The sequence below is a fragment of the Callorhinus ursinus genome, unplaced genomic scaffold (assembly GCF_003265705.2).
Source record: "Callorhinus ursinus isolate GAN/ISIS: 27379988/994484 unplaced genomic scaffold, GSC_fseal_2.0 scaffold4, whole genome shotgun sequence".
Classification (NCBI taxonomy): Eukaryota; Metazoa; Chordata; class Mammalia; order Carnivora; family Otariidae; genus Callorhinus; species Callorhinus ursinus.
The window spans coordinates 117971494-117997915 of record NW_027397066.1 but is presented as its reverse complement, the minus strand read 5'-3'; the positions used below and the strand labels follow the sequence as shown (position 1 = coordinate 117997915).

General features: G+C 38.7%; 1 pseudogene; it reads left to right on the top strand.

Annotated features, from left to right (window-relative positions):
- The first annotated feature begins 24123 nt into the window (after nucleotides 1-24123).
- LOC112825930 (peroxisomal membrane protein PMP34 pseudogene) lies at nucleotides 24124-25253 on the top strand (annotated as a pseudogene).
- Nucleotides 25254-26422: the final 1169 nt, after the last annotated feature.

Sequence of the window (26422 nt, the reverse complement as noted above, 5' to 3'; positions counted from 1 at the left end):
AATTTTATTTTTTTTCAGAAAAGGAGAAACCTAAAGGAAGAGGGAAATGAATCACAAACCTGATACTGCATTAACTGACTAAATTCTTGCCTAATTCTTTGGAAACTTTCTGCTGCTTACATCGTTTGTGCCTCACATCCTATTTTTCATGTTTGCTGTGCAAACTATGAACTCCATTCTTTTGTGAACAAATTCTCCCACATACTGGGCCTCTAGTGTGTGTTCTGCCTTGTCCTTAATTGAAACCTAACATCCTCTCCCTTACAAAGACAACTTGCTTTAAATATCTATGAAGCGAAAGGTGCTCATTTTTGCGCTCTTCCTTCATCTCTTGGTTAGGAGGTACGGGTCAGTCCCCTTGTTCCCCTGTACCTCACTCAGATAATTAGTCTTCCTTTCTATATAGCCATGCCACTTTTTTTCCTTCGTTGTTGCTTTTTTTTACCCACTCCTTATTGGTGAGAAACTTTGGAACCTGACTTCCAACTTCTGCCATCCCCCAGAATCACCCTAACATCCAAACCCATTCTCTTGGGTTCTTGGTTTCATGTCCAGTAGTCATCACCTCCACTCCACTACAGCCGTCCACTCTCGTGACCACACGCCGGGTCTTGTCATCTACTTAACCACTGAAATCCAAAATTAAGACAAACTGTCTAACATCCTACTTTACCAACTCTCTCACTCAATTTTCCCTCCTAACGAAGACTTCACATCTTTTAACTCTTCTGTTTTCTCCCTATTGATTATCTCTCTGTTTTCTTCCCTCCCCTTTTTCTCCAGTTGATCAAACGCAGTTCATCACATCAATCACAATTTGCCTTTTTTTCTTTCTCATCAAACCAACTGGAACATTCCCTATTCTATTAATTCAACAGCTTTCCTTTTCTGTTCTACACTGGACTTAGTGTTGTTAAGGGGAAAAAAACTTATACAACCATGATTTTACTCTAAATACAAAGTTACTAACCTCCACAAGGCTCTCGAAATTGCCTTCAATCCTCCTATATTTTCCTAATCAGATCTATCATTCCCATTATCCACATGGTTTTATTCAGTCTTCTCCCCTTTCCTCAACTTTCCATCACTTTTCCCATCAATTTTAGCAGATATTATATTTCACAGAGAAAATAGAATATCAGTAATGATCATATTTCATTGTTTGTTGCTGACATTCTAATTGCTTTACATATATAGTACTAACTCCTAAGTTTACACATGAGGAAACAAGCAGAGAGACTGTGAAACTTGCCCCCAAGATTACACAGATGGTTTGGCTTGTGGCATTGTCTGTTGCAGCAATTCTTAAACCTTTTGGTCTCGAGACCCCTCCAAAACTCTTAACAATTGAAGACTCTAACAACCTTTGTTTATGTGGGCTATATCTATCAATATTTACCACACAAAAAATTAAAAGAGAGAAAATTTATTAATTCATCAAAAGTAATATATCTCTTACATCTTAGTATAAATATTTTTCAAAAAATGTTGTATTTTCCCAAACCAGAAACATACAAGAGTGGCCCTGTTTTACAATCTAGCAAATTTCTTTAATGTAAAGCTTGATAGAAGGCAGGTAAATTCCTATATGTGCCATTACACTGAGAAATTTTTTTTATGTTCTCATTTTCCCAACATACAGTTAGCCAGGGAAATTGTAAGGAACCATCTGGGAAAGGACTGGGGGAACTATTACAGTGTACCCCATTATGAGGTTTCAGGGTCTTCCTCCTGGGAATCTGGTCTTTTTGCTGTCAATTGTTGCCAGATCCCAAAACTGGCTCAGACTTCAAACCTGAGCAAAGAATCATGACTCATTATTAGAGTATTGTTCTCAGGCTCCTGCTCATGCACTCCCTTGATTTATTTTGATGGTACGCACTGAGCAGAATCCTTGTTTGCTGCCTGGGGATCCATTTTGCTCCTGGGGACACTATATTCTTTTATCCATCTCCCTGATCTTCTGAGGATCAAAGTGCTTTCCCTTGCTGCCACTCTGCCCTTGCCGGTGATTATAATAATTGTGCCAGGGGATGCCTGGGTGGCTCAGTCAGTTAAGCGTGTGACTCTTTATTTTGGCTCAGGTCATGATCTCAAGGTTGTGAGACGAAGCCCAGCATCTGGCTGGATGTGGAGCCTGCTTAAGAGTCCCTCTCTCCCTCTGCCCTTCCCCCCACCTCTCTCTCTCTCTCTCTCTCTCTCTCTCTCTCTCTCTCTTCCCCTGGGAGAGAGGCTGGGGACAGTTCCTGAAGGGAGTACTAGTTGTACTATGAGGAGAAGCCTCTGCATGGTATTTAAGCAAGGTATGTGTGGTAGGGACACTATCCATTAATCAGGAATATGGACCATGTTCAGAAACAGAGGGTTCAGGAGAATCTGGGAATTCAAGATTTTCAGGTGTCACAACCAAGCCCACTGCATCAGAGTTTCTTTCTTTACGATCCAGCATTCTGACCTTGGCATAGCCGACCTAGCTGAGCTGCATGGTTGTTAATCTCCTTTGGAGCTCTGCCACACTTATGATTTAGTGCTGGGCCTGTTCCTCAGCTTTTTCTGCCCTCCCACTGCAGAAGATAAAAGTCTCTTTATTTGCTACCAACGAAGCTTTGTGAATTTTACTCTTAGATTTTTTAATAGCCATTAACCATCTCAGTGTTTGGCTTTTTCCAAAGAATCAATTTTGCTTAGCAACAGCCAATTCCTCTGTCCTTAAGATGACAGTTTCCCTCATATTTCTTAAATGTACCCACTAGTATATTATCTTTCATTAGAATACATCCAGGTTCGCTAATGATTAAAGTTTTACCTATTACTCTGTTACCTTGTGCTAAGGTATGTCTGTCCTATATTTATCAGCAATGAGAAGGTCCCTACTGATAGTCAGGTAGCCAATGATTCAAGTCAAAATCTCATATTAGCTACAACTTTCTTGAATCATCCCTAACGTCAACTATCTTAGATTGGTTTCTCTGGAGGCATACTCCGAGTCAGGGATAAGTAGAGAGAGTTCATGGGGGAATGTTTTAGGAACAGCAACTAAGGAATGGACGGTAGCAGGACTGGACAGAGGAAAGAGTTGGCCTATACCATAGTCTCAGTGAAGACCTCAACTTTGAATCTGGGATGTCCCTTCAGACTTGAGGCAAGTGGGCTCAGCCGTTATATGCCTGTGACTGTCATTAGATATGAGCTGGCAGGGAAAACAATTATAACCCTGGGCTAGACTACTACTGAAGAGGGCCAACAGCTCAAATTTGTTAGCTTACTGAACTCCCGGCAGCTCAGGAAATAAGTCCTTCGTTTCTGAAGAGAACTATGGGTGGTGCCTCCCAATATTCACTACAAAAAGTGATGATGGCAAAATAAAGAAATATTCAGACAAAGACAAAGAATCTTTACCATTTAAAGACCCTCATGGAAAGAATTCCAAAGAGTCTACTTCAGGAAGATAAAAATGGAATTCAGAAAGGAGGGGGATGCAAAAAGCAATAGTGTGTAATCAATTCATTTAACATACAGGGTAAATCTAAAACATCTGTACAAAACAACAGAACTGTAATAAACAATTTTGGATATGAAAACTACAAGGAACTGAAACTGTCTAAATTCAATGCAATTCAGAGCCTGGGTGGCTAGTCGGTTAAGCATCCCACTCTTGATTTTGGCTCAGGTCATGATCTCAGGGTCCCGATATGGAGCCCCAAGTTGGGCTTCCTGCTCAGCAGAAAGTCGGCTTGAGGATTCTCTCTCTCCCTCTCTGTCTGCCCCTCCCCATGCTCACAAGCGTTCTCTCCCTCTCACTTTCTCTCTAGCATAAATAAATCTAGGGGCACCTGGGTGGCTCAGTCCATTGGACATCTGCCTTCAGCTCAGGTCGTGATCCCAGGGTCCTGGGATCGAGCCCTGCATTGGGCTCCCTGCTCAGCTGAGAACCTGCTTCTCTCTCTCTCTCCCTCTGCTGCTCCCCCTGCTTGTGCTCTCTCTCTGTCTCTCTCCCTGTCAAATAAATAAATAAAAATAAAATAAATAAAATAAAATAAATAAATCTAAAAAAATAAAAAATAAAAATAAATTCAATGCAATTCAAATCAAATCCTGACAGGGACTTTTTCATGGAATTTGATTAAGTGATCCTAAAATTCATATGGATGAGTAAAGAACCATGAACATCCCAAACCATTTTAAACACCAGCAAAAGAAGGATACCTTTATTATTATAAAGCTCTAGTCATTAAAACAGTGTTGTATAGAGTCAGATGTTGAAAACTAGACAAATGTTACTGAACAGAAATCCCAGATAGAGACTCACATATATTTGGATACTTGATAAATGATATAGGTTTCATTAGTATCAGTGAGAAGTGTATTATTCAATAAATGGGGTGGAGACTATTGGCTATCTATGTGGAGGAAGCCAAATTAGATCCCTATTTAACAGTGTACATACAAATAAATTCCAGGTGGATTAAAGACCTAGATATACAAAGCAAAAAATGTAAAACTCTTGTAAGTGTAGGAGAAAGCCTTTATGATATTGAGGTATATATGATTTCTTAAATAAGATGCAAAAAATTAAAGAAAATTAATAATGGATGTAACTAAATTAAAGATTAAAACTTCAGCACGAATAAAGTCACCAAAGTGAAAAGGCAAACCAAAAATTAAAGAAATAAGTTTGGCACCCATGTAACTAACAAAAGATTTGTATGTAGAATAAATTAAGAACCACCATTCAGTGAAAAAAAAAAAAGAAAAAATACCACAAACAACCCAGAAGAATTATAGGCAAAAGATATAAACAGGAGATTTTATAGAAGAGGAGATCTAAATAGCATATCTAAATATCTAAAACAATATCACAATGGAATACCATTTCACACCCATCAGATGGACCAAAATTAAAGATCCTGGCAATTCTAAAAATTGAGGAAAGGTGGAGAAGCAGATTTCAAGCAATTCCGGTGGTAGCATAAATTGTTAAACCTGTAGCAGGTTTTAATAGCAATTTTAATAGCAAAAAAATTTAAACTACCTATCTTTTATTAGGGAAAGCAATAAATTACATGCTGTTTATATAGTAATTAAAATTCATGGAACTTAATCTATAAGCATCAACATGGGTCATCCCAAAACATTATGTTAAAGAGAAATCTAATTGAAATATTAATAAAATGGAAAAAAAAACAATTGTATACATTATTTATGGAGGAATATATACTTAGTAAAAGTATCAAAACATCCACAGAAATGATATTAACTTCAGATCCTGATTATCTCTGGTGAGAAAAAGGGAACAGATGGATGTGAGGCATTAGCAATCCTTTCGTCGGAACAATACTAATAGTCAAAAAACGTAAGTAGTACTGTAAGCAGAAACAGTTAGGGGTCCCTGGAAAAAGAAAGATGAGACATAGGAAAAGTCATTTTAGGCCCCTGACTGGCACTACCTGCCCAAAGCACATGTCTTGCAGAACTTCCTGTGAAATGTTGAAGTTGCAGAAGGAAAGTCCCCAGTAGGTAATAATTTTAAAGGAATAAGAGAATGTAAGAGCCAACAGCCAGCAACAGGTCCAGAAAGCCTAATCACACCAGGGACAATAAATCAGTGGTAAGGGCAATGGTCAGTCCCATTCCCCAGCCTTGGTTCTTGAGTTCGGCCAAGAAAGAATTCAGGGCCAAACTCTTAAGCAAGCAAGAGTTTTTTTGTTTTTTTTTTTTTATTATTATGTTATGTAATCACCATACTTTACATCATTAGTTTTTGACATAGTGTTCCATGATTCATTGTTTGCATATAACACCCAGTGCTCCATGTAGAACGTGCCCTCTTTAATACCCATCACCAGGCTAACCCATCCCCCCACCCCCTCCCCTCTAGAACCCTCAGTTTGTTTCTCAGAGTCCATGACTATGGTTCGTCTCCCCCTCCAATTTCCCCCCCTTCATTTTTCCCTTCCTAGTATATTCTTTTTTTTTTTAACATATAATGTATTATTTGTTTCAGAGGTACAGGTCTGTGATTCAACGGTCAGCAAGCAAGAGTTTAATAGCAGTTTGAACCAAAGTACACTCTTGAGATGGGAGAGTGGGCAGGCCGGAGGTGGCATCTGAACCCTGTGTCAGTCTTCTTTCACTGTTTGGACAGGTCATAGCTAGGGCAGTGTGTAAGGTTGCGGCCAATCATCTAAATAAAGGACTCCCCCTACCGGTTGTGGTGGGGAGTTTTTGGCCTTATATGTCCCTTGTCAGAAATGTTATGGCGGGCGCCTGGGTGGCTCAGATGGTTAAGCGTCTGCCTTCGGCTCAGGTCATGATCCCGGAGTCCTGGGATCAAGTCCCGCGTTGGGCTCCCTGCTCCTTGGGAGCCTACTTCTCCCTCTGCCTCTCTCTCTCTCTCTGTCTCTCATGAATAAATAAATAAAAATCTTTAAAAAAAAAAAAAAAAGAAAGAAAGAAACTGTCATGGCAGCCATTCCCTGGGGGAGGGGAGACATTAAAATCACAATATAAATGTATAATAAAGCTATAGGTTACTGTAGGGCAGTGGCCATAGGGGAGAATGCATACGCGTCCCCTGGGGTCTGTCCAGGCTGTTTGGAACTTGGCCTCAGCCCTTTTTTTATTTAATTTTATTTTTAAGTAATCTCTACACCCAACGTGGGGCTCAAACCTACCACCCCAGGATCAAGAGTCACATGCTCTACCAACTAAGCCAGCCAGGTGCCCTGGGCCTCAGGCCTTTTATCCATTGGAAAGCACTTGTTCCCTGCTCCTATCTGCTACCTGCCTACTCTTATCAGTACAACTCTCAGTGCTGCTTCAAAAGTAAAGATTGACTTGATGCACATTCTTGAGCTGTCTTTCCAGGATCTAAAGCCCTCTGAGCACTCAGGTTCCGGACCAACTAAAGCCAGAAAATTAATGTTAACCCTTGCTGACTAGGCTGTTGTGACTTCGACCTGGATTCTGTCACCTTAAGATTACTTTTGCCCCGATTTCATGCTGAATTCCCCATTGGGCAAGCCCCTTCGTGAATACATATGTACCGTTAGTTTAAAACTTCCCCAATTTTGTTGTTCAAGGAGACACAACTTTGAGAAATATTCCTATTGTTCTCCTTTACTTGTTGCAAATAAAACCCTTCCTTTTCCTATTCTTTGGCTTGGTTGTGTCTTTTGGCTCAACACCCACCAAGAGGAAAGGCCAGTTTCTGGTAACAATACCACATTTACCAGAATGACTCAAATTAAAAAGACTGACAACACCAAGTGTAGATAAAAATGTGGAGCAACAGGGGGAGCCTGGGTGGCTCATTTAAGTGTATGACTCTTGATCTCAGTTCAGGTCTTGATCTCAGAGTCATGACTTCAAGCTCCATGTTGGGCTCCACACTGGGCATAGGGTCTAGTTTAAAAAGGAAAAAAGAAAATTCTAAAAAAAAAAAAAAAAAAAATTGTGGAGCAACCAGAACTCTCATTCAGTTTGGGAGAGTGTGAATTTAGACTACCTCTTTGTAAATTATTTAACATCATATATTAAGTGCATATCTGTTATTAAATACTAAAATAAGGGTGTTTATTGCAGCACTATTTGTAATTAACCCTAAAACTAGAAAAACACCCAATTGTCTTTCAACAGCATAATGGATAAATGAATCACGACTTATTCATACAACAAAATACTGTACACTAACAAGAATGGATGAACTAGGGGCGCCTGGGTGGCTCAGTCAGTTAAGCATCTGCCTGGGACTCAGGTCCTGATCTTAGATCGAGCCCCCATGGGGCTCCCTGCTCAGCAGGGAGTCTGCTTCCCCCTCTCCTTCTCCTCACCAAACCACCCCCTCCCCCACTCATGCGCTCTGTCTCTCAAATAAACAAATAAAATCTCTAGAAAAAAGTGAGCAAACTACAACTTCACATAACAATATGGATAAATCTCACAAAAATAATTTTGGGAGGGAGGCTGGGGGCAGATCCTGAAGGGAGTACTAGCTGTACTAGCAAATGAAGCTAGCAAAGAAAAAGAAGCCAGCAATGAAAAAGGAATTACACTATAATTCTGTTTATATAAAGAATAGTCTAAACTCGTGTGGTTAGAAGTCTGTATAGTGGTTACCTTTTTCACAGAACAAAAATTCAACTGAGTAAATATAGAGATCAGATCAGGTTTATTCAATGATTCATGAATATGGCAGCTTCCAGCTAACAAACAGAAGGGTGCTCCAAGGAGTCATACAAAATGGGAGGCTTTTATAGGCAGAAATGGATGGACAAGGAAGTTACTAGCAAAAGAAGAAAGGATTGTTTCAGGCAAGGTCACCTTGGGGGGAGGGGGGAAGCTTCCAGACAGATTGATTTAAAACTCCGCTCCTGGGAGTGGCTGAAACTACAGTTAGGTTAGGTTATTAAGTCATCTTGGGACATAACATAAGTGACTTCATTCGGGGCCTGTTGTTTCTTTTTAATGCCTTCAGGAAAAGGTAGTGACTGGAAAGGGTCATAAATGGAAGTACTGGAAATATTCTATTTACCACTACGTTCCAACTGTGAATAGTCATCAATCTGTAAATTTATGATTCATGCCATATACATGCAATGTTTCGTTACAAGTGTTTTAAAGGAATACCAATTAAAAATAGCGGCAGAAAATCTGGATGAAAATTTTAAAAGAAGCCATCTACAGCAGTTCTTCCCAAACATTTCCTTGCTGTGGCATAAATAGAAAGTAATACTTAAGAGCACACAAGGGTAAACAGGACAGGTGTATTTGTTGCCAGAAGTAACTCCTGTAGGGGCTAAGGGCAGGCAGCCCCAAAATAGGCCACTTTGGCATATTGATTATTTTAAATAAAAGTTACTTAAGAGACTGCCTATGCAGGGACCCCCAGACCCTCCTCTGTCTCACTGAGAGCAGGAGGAAAAAACTACCTTGTAAAAGGTAACCTCCCTGTAATAGGGGGTAAAGAGAAATCCTTACCACCAGAGATGGGAAATTTAGCACAGAGAAGGCTTTATAAACAACCCTTGTTACTTCTTGCTAATTTACTAACTTCTAATTTACTATCCCAGCCCAAATTCTGTCTAGAATTCCTTACTAATCAAAGCTCCCAAAGTTAAGCTTTCTCTGCTGTGTCAATTCCTTGAAGATCTAGTGTGTCTTGTCTAAAAAATATAAGTGCCTTGGTCATTTCTTTAGGTCTCAGTTTCATAATTGGGCATCCATGGACACGTAATAAAGCTTTAGCTTTTTCTCCTATTAATCTGTCTTATGTAAATTTAATTCTTAAAGCTGGAAGATTCTCAAGCTGGAAGACCTTGATGGGTAGAGAAGACTTTTTCCTTCCCTTCACTTTTTTTTTGCGTGTGTGTGACTTCACTCTACCTCCCCCCACCTCTTTTTAGTGCAAAGGTAAAATCTCTATTCGTTTATCTTCCTGAAAGAAATATTCTTTGCATTTTCATAATGATACCTCTTATACTCATTGTTTCTAGAAGTAGAAAGACTTTTTTTGTTTCTGGCCCCAACTCAAGGGCCCAGGTTAAGGCACACTTACAACTCCTTTGCAGCATACAAGTGTGCTGGGGTAGATAGTTTGGGGACCTCCGAACCACTAGAGTTCTTACCCTACCCATTGAAGGGTTTTTCAGTTTGGCTTCCTTTAATTTTAATTCTGCAAACAAAAATACATTTTCAAGCTCAGAAAATCGCTTTCCAAATCCAGACAACTAATGTCGTCCTTTTGTGTATTTCACTATCATTAAGAATCAGAAGGCAAAAAATGGTGGTTCACAAAATAATTGCCTGACCAATTCCCTCTCAGTTCTTTTAAAGCATCACATTCTTTAGTTAGGCTAATAAATGGTTTGTGTGTTTTGGGGAAGACTTAGAGTGTTCTGAATGAGTTAGCAACTCGTTTCTCCTTTTTTCACTGGTTATCACACCCTATTATCCACTGGCCCAATTTTTTTTATACGGGAGGCTCTAAGTATCTCCTTTATCTGACCAGTTAGCTTTGTGGAGAGAGGCAGGGTTTCTAAGTATCTGATGCCTGTATAGCCCTTTACAGTTTATTAAGATTTTCACATTCATTATTATATTTAATACCCATAAAAACTCTGTCATAAGGCAGATATTATCTCCACTTTATAAATAAGAAAGCTGTAAATTAGTTGTATCAGTCATGACAAATGATACCTGTTCAAAATTGAATTCACCATCTTTCCACAAAAACTGATACCTCCTTCTTAGAGTCCTAACTCAGTGAACACAGGGCACCAATCCAACTGTTTAAGCCCGAAATCTGAGAGTCAACCCAAACACTCTCATCTCTCCTAACCATCACTCTTATAATTAAGCCTGAGTAGTATGACCTCCAAATTATCTGTCAAGCTCATTCTCTCAATAAGGTCAAGATATCTATGTCTGGCAAGATGTCTGGAGAAACTCTCTAAGAACAGAGCACACAAAATTCTGAATAAAACAAAACAAAAGCAAACAAAAACAAAAACCATTTTTTCCAGGGTGTGGCTAAAGTGACAGTAAAGTAGTAGAAGTTCATGGGAACTCAAAGGAGCAAGAAAGTGGGAATCCAAACAGTATGCAAGCTTCTGAGGTGACATTTGGCTGAGACCATCTGAAAACCCAGTGACCTAGAACTTGGATGCTAGAGAGTACCATGTGCACTGAGACAAGCCCTATGGCCTAAGAGTAGGATGTTGTATAAAGACTCTGACATAGGGTGCCTGGGTGGCTCAGTTGGTTAGGCGACTGCCTTCGGCTCGGGTCATGATCCCGGAGTCCTGGGATCGAGTCCCACATCGGGCTCCCGGCTCAGCAGGGAGCCTGCTTCTCCCTCTCACCCTCTTCCCCTCTCATGCTGTTTCTCTCTCTCTCGCTCTCTAATAAATAAATAAAATCTTTAAAAAAAAAAAAAAAAGACTCTGACATAAAGCTGGGACCTACAAACGACAACACCTTGAGTGCAACAAGGTTAAAAAAAAAACCAAAAACCTCTTGTCACACAGAAGAAGGTGATAGGGGTAATTCCCTGTGTCACATTTGTCTCTTAGTAGAGTGGGAAAAAAATAAAAATAAAAAGCACCACAAGAGAATTCCTAACGACAAGCCCACATTCAAGCATTTGTTAGTTTGATTTTAAGACTTTCTCCACTGTATTCTATAGTGAAATAAAGATAGCAAACACAAGGAAGTTAGAGGCTCCAGAACATTCACAAGTTATGACATCCCTGGTCTGCAGTAACAAAGCCCCTTTGTTACACACAGGCAAACTGGAAGGGATTAAGTGCATGCTCGGTGTGAAACTCACATCGAAGTGACTGGCACATGAGAGGTAGTATGAAGTTCCTTCTTCCTTGGCTACCTGGCTCTAAGGGACCCACAGCCCCTGCTCATTATTTAGCCCCAGCTCATCCATTAGTCCTGTCCCATGCTGCCTTAGACAACAGGCCTCCAGTGGTCCCTACAGGGTGATCCAGAGTTTTCAGTAAAATATTGTCTTTGTAGCAGTTGGGACTCTGGGAGCACTGACGTGAGACATTTAAGTCAGATAGGGTAGTCCAAAGAATATGCAAATGCTAATCCAAAAAGATATATGCACCCCTATGTCTATTGCAGCATTATTTGCAATAGCTAAAACATGGAAGCAGCCCCACATCCATTGATAGATGACTGGGTAAGGAAGAGGTGGTATACACACACACACACACACACACACACACACACACACACACACACACAGGAATACTACTCAGCCATAAGAAAGAATGAAATCTTGCCATTTGTAACATGGATGTATCTACAGAGTATAATGCTCAGTGCAGTAAAGCAATTCAGAAAAAGACAAATACCATATGATTTCACTCATATATGGAATTTAAGAAACAAAACAAATGAACAAGGAGAAAGAGAGATTAAAAAAAACAGACCCTTAACTATAGAGAACAAACTGGTGGTTATCAAAGGAGAGGTGGGGGGGATGGGTGAAACAGGTGAAGGGGATTAAGAGTACATTTATGATGATGAGCGCTGAGTAATGCATAGAATTGTCAAATCACTATACTGTACAACTGAAACTAATATTAATATAATACTGTACATTAATTGCACAGGAATTAAATAAATAAACATAAATAAAGGGGAAAAGAAAACAACAAAAAAATCTGACAAGGTAGTCACAGGTTATAATATAAAGACTCAACTCAAAATGGGCAAAGCATTCACTTTTTTTCCTAGTTTCCTACTGATTTCTTCCCTTCACTTTAAGAATGATCATGATTATGACTCTGCCTGAGTGGGGAGTTTCAAATGGAATAAACTTTTAAAAAATTGATTAAAATATTGGCAATAAAGATTGTACAGCAAAGTGAAACTCCTATCTTCCAGGCCAGAGAAGTCAATTACTGTTAATTTTGAACATAGAATGTGACTTTTATCCAGTACAGTCATCTGAATGACAATAGTTACCACATGTCCAAAAAAAAAATTGATACATTAAAATAAATGAAAATAGCTAAAAGGATACTTGATTCTATTACTTCTCTACTTGGGAATTAGTGAAAGAACAATGTATAGATAACCTTCAAGGCCTTTAAAACAGACTCCCTATGATCAAAGCTGAAGTACAGTAAGTTAAATACCTGGAGGAAATAACAAGACATTATAATAATGGAATCAGATGATTTCCCAACTAAGAGTGGACAGCATGTTAATCATGATAGATATCTAACATCAGATAGTATTGACTTAAATTATAGTTTCATTTTTCTTTGACTAAGATCAAATTATAACTTCAGTAAGGATTTCTTGAAATATCAAGCATAGATACATCTACTCTCCAGCTGCCTCCATAATTAAGCATGATAAAGCAAAACACTTTAAATTACCAAACATCTATAAAAAATGTGATTTGTTACTGTGATTTCTTTGAAAAGTCTGCTACCTAAAGATGTTAAGACAACAATTAAAAATTACATCAAAATTAGATATGAAATATATCATTTGGGAACTGTATTCAGCTGCATGTAACTGAAAACTCAAATAATAGTAAATTCAACAAGATAGGTATTTTTTTTTTCCTCTCCTGTTACAGGAAGTCCAGAACTGATACGGTGTCTGAAGAACTTTACTGCCAAAGTCTTTGGGATTCTTTTGGCCAAGCTCTCAAGGGTAATCGCCATCAAGGAACAGGTTAGGCAGAAAAATTGAAGACGGGGGAAAAAGACAAAAGGACCCATAACAGCTGAGCCAACCCCTGTCAGTGGCTTTCCTGAAAGCCCAACCAAATGACTCTGGATTTGGATAATTGACCAGAAGTGAATAACATGAACATGCCTAGCTGCCAGAATGCCCAGCAATTTTTTCATCTGGACACATTGCAACCTGAAATAAAATTGAGGTTCTGTTATTAAGAGGAAAAACGGATAATAGATATTAAGTAGGAAACTAGCAGTTTTAGCCACAACTTGATATTTGATATTCCACAAGACAGGAAATTAGAAAACTATAAGGATGGATTGGAAAAAAAAATAAAAGTGGGATGGAATGGTTTCAACATGGAAAACAATGTTATTTAAAAATCCCTTTCAATACAAAACAGCTAGATCCCTCATGCAGCATAATTTTGAATGTATTGTTGAGCTCATGGGAAGTAAGGGAAATCTCCAACATAAACACCACACTTCCCCTACAAAACAAAAGCTGGAACTGCAACTAGGGTGTTAAAAAGTAAACTAATATGGAAGGGGTGTTTGTCTCAGGGCCAAAACCAGCATCAGCACAGCACACGTGAAACTCAGCCTCTTGCCAGCAACAAGTTCAAGGAGCTCGGATCACAGTCTCAGGTTCTGTCCTGGGTTCTTGAAGGCAGCTGAAATGGTCAGTGGTGTCCCCAACTTCAACAAGAAGCAAACATAAAATACTAGCTGGAGGAAAGAATTGCCAATTTAGGCCTCCAGGTTGTCCACAGATTAAAATCAACCAAGCATGAGATCACAATAGAAGACAAATACACACAGAAGTGGCCTAATGGTCACACATGCACACACAAAATATACAAATGATTCATCCCACTAACTGCTTAAAGACAAAAAAGTACATTGTCATCTCATTATTTGTAGAAAAACATTTCACTCCTCATTCGTGATTCTAAACATACCCATACAACCTATAAATTCTCTGGCCATGTCTAATAACTTTTCTGTGAATAATTTTGGCTTTTATAAGACAATTACATAACCTATGATCAGTGACCTTTTTCTTTCTACCATTCCAGCACCTTATATCTTTTATTTCCTTTTCTTGCCTTAGTGAGCTGGGGAGAACGTCCATTACAATGTTAAATGGAAGCCATGACAGAAGCTTCTTATCTGGTTTCTGATTTTAAAGATAATGCTTTTATCATATTGCCATTAAAATGATGTTTGAAATTATAGGTTTTAATAGATAATCTTTAAAAAAAATTGGCAGCAGGGGGCAGAGTAAGAATGTTCCTTTCTATTGCTAAGAGATTTTGTGGTAACCATGGACCAGGGATGAAATCATGAACTCTTAAAAATAAATTTAAGAAGACAAGTGACCCAATAGAAAAGTGGGTAAAAGATATGAACTGGGAATTCACAGACAGGGAAACAAAACTGTGAATAAATGTATGCAGTTATTTCTAGCCTCATTAATAATCAGGTAATTTCACACCTAATCAAATACTCTAAAGAAACTTCTGCACATATGTACCAGGAAGTGTATGCAAAAATATTAATTGTGGCATAATAGCAAAATATTGCAGATCAGCTCAAATGTTTATCAACAGGAGAACAGATCTGTAAATTGTTACATACTCACTCAATGCGATGTTTTATGGTAGTGAAAATGAACAAATTATAATAATATACAGAATCATGGATAATTTCAGAAATAGTGCTTACATATATATATCTACATATTTTTTGCATGTTGCAAATATAATGTATTTTAAATCATAAGTGTGAATAATTGCTTGTGTATCCTCTCAGTACTTCCTACTGAGTGGAGAGGAGGCAATGGACCCTCAGCTGTGCATTTTTTTCTGGTGTGCCAAGAATGCAAGGCCCTTTAGCAGGGCCATTTCTCAGAGTTATGTTTGCAATGAGCAACCTTGAGGATTGAAGTAACATGTTTCACTGGACAATGAGCAGACTTGCTTCCACATGCTAAAGAAGGCATTAAATTCCTCAAGCCCAGTATTCTTTGGCTATGATGCAAAACTGCTATGTGCATAGCATCCATGTGGCCCCTCAGCATCACTTTTATGAGATTTGAGAGTCAAGAGGAATCAATATGATGACCATACTTACATTCTGACCCCTGCGGTGCCGTGACTACTAAAGTCTTTGGTCTCTGACCCGAGAGTCTTGTGTCTTCTGCCAACATCCACAGTAACACGCTCTCCTCTTAGTCTGTAAGTTGGGTAAAATCCCAGACACTTCATGGACCATGACATAAGTTGAGAGACTAGAAAGACTTCAAAAGACCCTGACCCTGTTTAGTCATTAACTAGCTCTCTTGACGTGGACTTTTCAGCAAACTCTACAGCCTTCTTATTCCTTTTATGTAAAAGGAGAAAATTGAAGTAAATGATCTCTAATAGCCCATGATTCTATGTTGTGTGAGTACAGGAAAAATACCCTGAGGTCTGGAGGGGAAGGCATTCATCCAGATAAAATGAAGCTTCAAGGAAGCTTGCAAGCACTTTGTAAGCATCTGAATCTTATATCATTAAGTGCTTTGGTGGACGGTGCTCCTTTCCTCTTCCCGCCCGCCTTTCTTTTCCTACAGGTGGTATTGATGCAATGGAAACAATGAAATACGGCAATGTGCCTGCCATTCAGAGTCATTTTCCTTTTGTGCTCTTCTCTGGATTGCAAGAGTAGAAGCCTGGCTTCTGTGTTAGATTCCACCAGCGAGAGGCAGTCACGTGAGGTTTGAAAGCTTCTGCTTTCAAGAGGCAAAAGCCATTATTATTCCTCCAGCAGAGCAAGGCATAGAGCTGTAGCAAACAATAGAAATGAAGTCTCGCCAACCCCTGTCAGTCATTCTTCTGAGAAGTGCTCATTTCGGTGCCACAGATAAATGAGATCATCAGCGACGGGTTCTTGTGGTTCCTTCAATTTCCATATTTCATGAGACATGGTTTTCCTCACTTTCACTCCCTCGACCATGTTTTTGTTTTTTGTTTTTTGCTTTTAAAATGCTCAATAGCCTTCCTGCTGGAAACAGCTGCAGTGGTTTCCCTTGTTCTGACTGAACTCTGCCTGATAAAAGAGGGTACATTTTCGGAAAAGCTATTCTAAATCAGTTTTAGTACCCCCCCTTCATTGTCAAAACTTTAACAGTAGTAATAGAACTAAAGATTCTACTAAAATCTATATCCCTGTATGTTAGTTACTTGCTGCCATAACAAATTACCACAACTTAGTTACTTAAAACAACACATTTTTAAAAAATCTTACAGCTTCTGTAGGTCTGAAGTCTAGGTGGGGTTAAGTGGGCATTGTGCTTAGTGTTTCACCAGGCCAAAATTAGAATCTCAGCAGGATTGTGTTTCTTGGTAGAGGCTGTGGGGAAGAAACTTTCTCAAGTGTATTCGGCTTGTTGGCTTACTTCAGTTCCTTGTGGCTTAGGACTAAGGTCCTCCGGTCCATGCTGGCCATCATGGTGGCAGGGGGGGGCTGGTGTCTACACCTTGAGATTGCCCATGTTCACCCTCATGCGTTCCACGTGACTTTCTCTAATGACAGACTTAAGGAGTTGTCTTTCCCACGTTTCTCATCTTCCTATCTTCTCTATCTCTCTGATTCCAACCAGAGAAAATTCTCTGCTACACCCACCCAGATCATCCAGGATAAACTCCTTAGCTCAATTTATCTTTAATTAGACCTGCAAAGCCCCCTTCACCAGGTCACATCACATATTCACAGGTTCCTGGGATTAGGGTATGATCACCTCTTGGGGTAGGGAGGGGTATTCTGCCTGCCTGCCTCACTATCTAATAATCTGAATGTTCTTTGTTATAGTTGCTCCTCTTGACATTATCACATGAAACTTTATGATCTGCCTTGATGGAAGCAATCTTCTTTAGCTTGGTATTTGGGTTTCGAGACACTCCTTTATAGGTAGGAGTAAGACAGGGAGAGATGGAAAGGAACTACTGACGTAGGAGAGTAACAGTAACAAAGCAGACCCCAGGGGACTTTCGAGAGCAAGAACTCCAAGAGTGATTATGAACGGACTTGGAAAAAAGAGTGCATCCACTTATAAAGGTATCACTTTAAAGATTTCATTTTTAAAAATTAAGATTCAAGACCCGGCTTCTTCCTTTCTCCAGCAATTACACATTAATTCTTTTTAATTGAGCAGCCTCCCTTCCAGCACACACATACCCTGAAAGTAGCCAAAATTGGAAAACACAGTAATTTCTTAAAATCAGTTTTTGTCAAAAGCCTGATCTGAGGTAATGGGGGAATTTGGAGCTGCTCCTTGGGGCCGAGAAATTAAGAGGTCAATCTGTGCGATGTGAGGACATCACCAATTTTCTCGTCCAATAAACCAAATATGTGTCTAGCTTTACCGTGGTATGAAATATATTCCCTGCTATCTGGCTCCCAAGAAGAAATATTTCTCATCATCAGGACACCCCCTCACACATAAACCCTGAAACATATTTGTGCTTTGATGTGGAACAAAAATATTCATTAGAAGAATGACTGAACCTTTTGTCCTCCCTTTATAAATTCATCATCTTTCTCAATAATAGAAACTATTTTTCCTCTCTAATTTTGTCCTCCCAGGCCCAATTCTCATTGTTTTTGTTTCCTTTATTACCTATGAAGCATAGTCCAGAAAGGAAAAAAAATGAAATATGCAGAGATAAATAAGAACTTGAAAGAAATTTCTGTTTTATCATCTCAGATCTTTTGGTCTCAGAGCATTATAAGAAACAATGGGATATGAAAAACATTTTATAAGCATTGTAAGTGAATAGCCTGTATACCTTTACTAGTCACCTAGGGTATGGCAGGGACTACAGAAAAGTCAAAATGATTTCTTAATACTTGAAATTTATATTATACAATAAATGCAGTGAATTTTAATTCCACTTACTGTTAAAGAAAAAATACATCAAATTTAGCCTCTGGTTAACATTCTAGCCCTGTGTCAAGTGACCTTAAAAGCATGTCAATATTTATTTGATGTAAAATCATTATAAGAATGTTTATCCCAAATGGGTTAACTATGTTCAGAAAAGACCTCAAGGCATTCATTTATAGGAATATATCAGATGGCCTTGCCAGAATTCTACACTCAAAAATACCCCTGGGTTTTGCTTATATGAAAAAGGTCCTTTAATATAATAAATGGTCTTAGTTTGTGGTTACACTGAGATTAGAACATTCATATATCTGACCCTAAAAACATGTATTAATATTCTACCAAAGACTGACGACCTCAGCAAGTATAAAATGTGCAAAAAGAACATATAATCATAATCTTTATATTTCTATTACAATTTAAAGTTTATTGAGAATTCCACCTCAGTTATCTTATTTGGACAAGATGAGTGTCAAGTTTGTCACTATGAGTCCCAAGAACGATTTCAGTAACCTTAGTTTATTTCCCTTAAAATCTCTCTCTGCCTTCAGGGGAGAATATAGATCAATTTAAATGGCACGTATTCATAGAACAGGGAGGAGATGGGATGGAGAATATTTGTATTTATTAAGTGTCTACCACGTATTAAGTACTAAAGATGCAAAAGTGAATAGATAAGGAATTTTGTCTTTTTGTCTAGAAACAGAAAGCTAACAAAGACATTTTAAACAAGATGAATAGCTGATCATAATTACTTTTTACAGAGATCATTCTGGGTTCTGCAGGAAGGTCACCCCCCTTTCAGCCCTCACATCCAATAAATCATAAGTTGTCAGTAATAGATCCTACGTGTCACCTCCCTTTTCCCCTCCTCACTGCTCCTGCGTATACAACCCAGGGCTTTCACCTGCTCTCATCGGGGAGATTCCTGGCGGGTAGAGTCCCCGCTTCCAATCCCATCTGCCTGCATCCGGCCTCTAGCGGCAGCAAGACCCAGGCTTCCGAAGTGCACTCTGCTCAGATGGCTTCTCTATTTCAAATGGACCTCAAGGCTTTACAGAGTGAAGTCCAAATTCGTTCACAAACTGCGTTCAGTTCCCGAACGTTTACGTTTTCCATGGTATCACCTTGGCTTGGAGTTCTCTCCCTACTCTCCCCTGCCCCCTACCAAGCCCCACTCCTCCTTCCAAAATTCTTAACAGAAATGTTACCCCTCTGAGAACGGCTAGAGAAGAGCTCTTTTTTTCTTCACCGTGTTTGGGGAGAGCATGTGTCTGTTCCTTTCGTGATTAGACTCCCGGAAGACCTGAGCTGACTTGTGGCCGTGTGGTCATGTGACCGTGTGGCTGTTGACCGGCTCAGAGCCACAGCTGTCCTTTCAATCAGCCTTTTCTCTATCCACCTCAGACCCCAGCAGCACTGTTGGCAAAAGCAAAAACAAAACATACAAAACAAAATCTCCCCTGAAGGTGCTCCCGAGCTAACTTGCAAAGGTACAAAGAAAAGACCTCGAAAGTTTCAGGAGGGCTGGGAATAACCTTTCCGGACCTGGTGCCTTTGGGTCTGAAGTAAATTAGACAGAAGGGATCCTTGTTGATCCAAGGGCTGGCGTCAGAAGAAATGGTGACTAGGACGTAATTAGGTCTCAGTCAATCACACAGAATGATCAGAGTCCACACTTTTCATTATGATCACATATTTTTGTCGGCATCAATGTGCCATGATCCTTTTTAATAAAACAAACAAACAAACAAACAAACAAAAACTGCTGAAGACACATTCAACTGAGTGGTCATATAGTCAAAAGGTATATTATGAAACAAAATTGGAAATAAATCCTTTGGCTTTTCCAAAGAAAACAACTCGTGCTCGCTTAAGCAGCACATACACCAAAGAAAACATGAACTCTATTTTTAAATGTATGCCAAACAGCAGACTCTTGTTTTAAGGATTTATTGCCACTATATTCTCTACAGCCATTCCATTTTATGGAATAGTTTACAGTTGGCAGAGTGAAATATTGTTTGTTAATTTGGAAGTGGTCTGACCCCTAAGGACTTATGAAAATATTTTTCTGTTACTGTACACTTAATAACTTCTAGAGTTTTCTCCTAAGACAAATGCTAATGATAAAACATTTGACTGCAGACAATAAAATTTAATATGTTGTTATAAAGTAAGGAGAATAATTCTCTGTGTACATCATAAACTGATTTTGAAATCATTTTCATAAAAAATTCCAAATATCTGGGGCATCTGGGTGGTTCGGACAGTTGGGTGTCCAACTCTCGATTTTGGCTGAACTCTTGATTTCAGCTCAGGTTGTGATCTCAGGGTAGTGGGATTTAGCCCCAGTTGAGCTCTGTGCTCATCAGGGAGTCTGCTTGAGATTCTCTTTCTCCCTCTCCTTCTGCCCCAACCCCTGCTACACTCTCTTTCCTTCTAGAATAAACAGATAAATCTTTTTTAAAAATTCCAACCAAAAGTCTTTTACGTATTTGCAGGATGTTTTAAATAACCCCCCAAAAAACTAATTTGAAAAATAATCATTTGATATGAATTTCTGTGATATTTTAAACAAAAGTTTTACTTTATTTTTTAAGTTGTTTTTTTAAGATTTATTTATTTATTTGAGAGAGTGCAAGAGGGGAGAGGAGCGGAGGGACAGAATTTCAAGCAGACTCCCTGCTGAGCATGGAGCTAGATGTGGGGCTTGATCCCATGACCCATGAGATCATGACCTGAAATCACAAGTTGGATGCTTAACTGACTGAGCCACCTAAACAAAACTTTTACTTTAAAATCACACCTAATAAACATGAACAAAAATATCTTGAAGAGCATATTTATTATTAAAATACTGTGATTCTGACTAAACTCTGGCTGTGTTTAAGACAAAAACGATTCAGACAGTTTAGTGGGCTATTATTTTTATCTACACAGGAAATTTTCTCACATCTCTTCGTAAATAACAGGACATGCTCCCCTGATTCCACTTGATCCAGGACTTAAATTCCCTAACAGTGAGATGCCCAAACAGGGACCATCAAGGTGTTCCCTGGGATTCTGAGTGAAACAAACAATCAAAATAACTCTTTCTACTGGGGTCTCTAACATCTTTGTTAGAGATGGCGGCCATCTTCCAGAATATAAGGAGAGAATCTATCTGCAAAATGAGCCAAGCAGATACTGAGGAAGACAGCAAATGAGGAAGAGAAAAAGAAAAAATCTTAATGAAGTTGAGTCCCTAACTTATGAAGTGTTCAAGGTTTTGGTTTTAAGAAGAAAATAAGAGCAGGGCTGTACCCATCCTCTCGCTTTCAGGCAGGCGTTGAGGCAGTGGCATCTCCAGAGAAGAAATGAGAAAGGCGATCTGGTCAAATGTCCCTGTAAACACCTGAATGACTGACCTTCTCGAAAACACTCCAGTAATATTTACAAGGAGGAGAATCTTCATCTACTGTAATATCTTGAGAAGGATGGTCCCGGTCTATGTGGAATCGCTTATAGTAAACAAATCTGGAATCCATAAGTTTATGGGGCATGACTCCCCAGAAAATCTCATGCAAGCTATGTAACTATTTGGGTACAAAACATTCCTAAATCAAACAACATTCTTTTGTGTGAGTAATATTGCCTCATGCATTAGGACTCATATGTAATCGGGGCCAGAGTGCATCCAGATGTGATAACAAAAGATGTGTAACCCTGCACTGGGAGGAGGGTGGGGGGGAGGGGGTCCCAAATATTTCCCTGCTTCATCTGTGCATCGCAATTATTTGTATCTTTGAAATTATTGGTAAAGCTTCATAAAGTGTCAAATTCATGTGAATTTGGTGTGATAATCTGTCCCTTTTGTGGTATTCTCATTTTCTATACCTTTTTCTTTCATCTTCTGGGTTCTGTGGGCCAGTAAACTATCCTTCTATTTAATCCAGTTGAGGTTAGGTCTCTGTAGTTTGCCCCCTGTTGAGTCCTGACTAGTAGAGCCACTAAAATACTTGATCTATCTGATTTGTTGAGAGTTCCCAATGGACACAGTGCCAGAACTTTTAGGTCCCTCTTCTTTTTCAACAATTTCATGGGCAGGGGTAAGCCAGAACTAAAAACAAAAGTGCTCCCGTAAAACCAAATGCCAAGATTTGCTCTCTCACTATTCATAGATATTTCTTGATGGTACCCTTGTACCTTTACACAGGTTACCTTTACTATATTTTTATGGATTTTTACATAACAGCCTTATCAGAAATTCATGGTTTCTAAATTAATTTTCTCTGTGCATCCTTTTATGCTTCAAACAGTTGATATACATCTATAGATTTAGCACTTTGAGTATCAAGATCTATGTGTACACCTATATAACTGAATAGTCTATACTCTGAATAGACTGAATAGAACTGAAGGCATTATACTAAAAGTTGAATTTATTTTTATCTCCTTATTCATAGTTTTGAGCAAGAGACTAGAAAGTAAGAACTCTGCTTTTTTCATTTTTTTAAATTTATATATAGTAAAATTCATTCTTTGTGGGGTACAATTTATGGCTTTGACGAAAACATAATCATATTTACCACCACAATCATGGAATAGAACCATTCCATCATCCTGAAAATTCCGTTCATGCTTTTCTTTTGTAGTCAACTATCCACCAATCCCAACCCCTGGCAACCATTGATTTATTACCCTCTGTCCCAAAAGTTTTGTCTTTCTAGCATGTCGTATAAATGAAAGTATACATTTTGTGTCCTTTTGGGGCTAACTTCTTTCGATTAGTAAAGTGCACTTGAGATTCCTCCACATTATTGAGTATATTAGTAGTGTGTTTCCATTGCTGAGTAGTGACCCATTATAGGAAGGTATCACAGTTGGTTTATCCATTCGTGGGTGGAAGGACATTTGAATAGTCTACAGTTTTTGGCAATTAATAATTAATTCTATAAACTTTCATGTAAAAGCTTTTATGTAAATATAAGTTCTTACTCTATTGGCTAAAAAGTAGATTGCTGGGTCATATGTTAAGTATGTTTGACTGCATGAGAAACTGACAAATTGTTTTCCAGAGTGGTTATAAAATGTTGTAATCCCACCAGCAGTGTATAAAAGTTCTAATTGCTCTGTATCCTCACAAGCACTTGGTGTTGTTGGCAGGGTGAAGGTGGGTGGTATTAGCCATCCTAATGGTTATGGAGTGGTATATCCCCATTGAGTTTTAATTTGCATTTCTCTAAATAAATAATGATGTTGAATATCTTTTCATGTGTTTATTTGCCATCCATATTTCTTCTTTGGTGAAGTAGCTGCTCAAATCCTTCGCCCATATTTTTTTTATTGGGATGTTTTGTTTCTTTTCTTTTCATCTCTCTTCTTTTCCTTTTTATTTTAAGTAGGTTCCAATCCAGCACTGGACCGCAATGTAGGGCTTGAACGCATGACCCTGAGATCAAGACCTAAGCTGAGATCAAGATCTGAACTAAGATCAAGAGTCCAACACTTAACCTGGTGATGGGTATTAAGGACGGCGTATTGCTTGGAGCACTGGGTGTTATATGCAATGAATCATGGAACACTACATCAAAAACTAATGATGTACTGCATGGTGACTAACGTAACATGATTAAAAAGATTATTATTTTAATTATAAATTTTAAAAAAAAGTCCAACACTTAACCAAATGAGTGAGCCAGGCGCTCCCCACAGGATATTTCTTTCCTTATTTTTGAATTTTGAAAGTTCCCTGTATCTCTGGACATGAGAATCTCTGTAAGATATGTGACTTGCAAGTATTTTCTCCCAGTCTGCAACTTGTCTTTCATTCTCTTTTGCACAGAAAAACTTTTTAATTATGATGAAGTCTAATTTATCTCCTTTTACTTTTATAGATTATGCTTTTGGTGTTGTAAAACCCTACTTTCGTTAAGCTACCTAATTGCTGGGCTCACGCCCCGGGCTCTGGCCCTTCTTTCGTCTCCGCTAGCTGCGACCTGAGAGAAAAGTGTCGCTAGGTCTGTGGGGAGCCGTAGCAATGGCCTCCGTGCTGTCCTACGAAAGCCTGGTCCACGCTGTGGCTGGAGCCGTGGGAAGTGTGACAGCAATGACAGTATTTTTTCCCTTGGATACAGCTCGACTGCGACTTCAAGTTGATGAGAAAAGAAAAGTCCAAAACTACACACATGGAGCTCCTCAAGATCATTACGGAAGAAGGCCTCCTGGCACCATATGGAGGGTGGTTTCCAGTTATCTCCAGTCTCTGCTGCTCCAATTTTGTCTATTTCTACACTTTTAATAGTCTCAAAGCAGTCTGGGTCAAAGGTCAACATTCCACTACTGGAAAAGATCTAGTAGTTGGATTTGTTGCAAGAGTGGTGAATGTGTTGCTAACAACTCCACTCTGGGTGGTAAACACCAGACTGAAGCTGCAAGGGGCAAAATTTAGGAACGAAGACATTGTACCAACCAACTACAAAGGTATTATTGATGCTTTTCACCAGATCATTCGAGATGAAGGAATCTTGGCTTTATGGAATGGCACATTTCCTTCCTTGCTGTTGGTCTTCAATCCTGCCATCCAGTTCATTTTCTATGAAGGTTTAAAAAGGCAGCTTCTAAAGAAATGAGTGAAGCTTTCTTCTTTGGATGTGTTCATCATTGGTGCAATATCCAAAGCAATTGCTACCACCGTCACTTATCCTATGCAGAAGGTAGAGTCAATTCTGAGGTTTGGACGTCACAGACTAAACCCAGAAAACAGAACACTGGGGAGTCTTCGGAATGTTCTCTATCTTCTTCACTAATGAGTAAAGCGTTTTGGAATCATGGGACTCTACAAAGGCCTTGAAGCCAAACTGCTACAGACAGTCCTCACTGCTACTCTCATGTTCCTGGTTTATGAGAAACTGATGGCTGCTACCTTCACAGTTATGGGGCTGAAGAGTGCCCGCAAGCACTGAGACACCTCACACTGCGAAGCGCAGAAAGATGCTCAAGATGAGGGGTTCCTTCTGTGTGAAGGGAAGTGATTCTCTTTTTATTCTTGCTGTGTGCACCATGAATTTTACCCTCATTGGCTGGAAAAGCGTCTAAGAGTAAACATGGAATATAGCCAGGTGGACCTGTCCACAACTTAATTTTTATGATGGTTGGTTGAATTTTGTGGGGGAGGTTAGTCTGATGGTCGTACAAAAAAACCACTATTGAAAACCTGAAGATGGAAGTTTGTGGGTGTGTATTGTTTTTCTTAAGGTGAATGGACTATTGCTCACATGTGTAATCTTTTCCAGTTAAAATCTTTCTTAAATTTACCAGCTGTTCTTTTCCTCTGGTTCTAGGGACACATTTAATACCATATAATTCTCCTCATATACTTTTGTATGTTTTAATCTTGGTATTTTCCTCACTAAAAATATTATGATTGTTAAAAAAAAAAAGCTACCTAATTGCTCTACTTTAGCCTTATCTGATAAAATTTCTTTTGAAGGTAGAGAGTATGCTTGGGATGTTCTTAGCACCAAACAGAGCAAGGAAATTTTTATTGATTTTTTTAACACAGATTTGAAATTTCTGAGCTCGTCCTCTGCGAATCCCTTCCTGACCCCAGATGCCTTACAGATGTACATCTATTTCCACTTGTTCATGACCCTCTGAATATACCACTGACCACACTTACCACATGTTGCTCTTATTATCTGTTTACTCTTTCCTTCAAACTCCTGGAGGTAAAGGATGATGCACTGAATTTCTGTGCAAGCCTGAAGCCCAACACATTATAGATGCTCAACAAAACTTTATGTAATGAATGGATCTCACCTCATGTGAACACTTCAGGTGAGCGGAGAACATTTCTGTATGAACACAGTGGAAACAGACATAACTGATAAACCTATGAGTTAATCCCTCATGATATATGAAAAGGGACAGATGAAGAAGTGTAGTTTAATACCCTGTAAGATAGTTTGTAATGAATAAAAAAATCAAATCAAATTGTATTGTTCACTTATTCAATAAATAATTAATTAAGCATTTACTGTGTGTTGGGCACTCTGCTTGTTTTGACTATTTCTTAATATTTGGTCACTTAACTTATGCAAATTCAAATACAAATATAAATTCAAAAAGATTTGATAAAGGTATATTTAGAGAGAAAAATACAAGAAATTTTAGATTAACTTTATTATTCTGAAAGTGGGTTGTGCTACAATATAAGTTGCAAATACAAAATGTTATAAAAATTTTTTAAATTAATATATTGAGTATATTTTATTCTTTGTCTTTTCTTAAATTA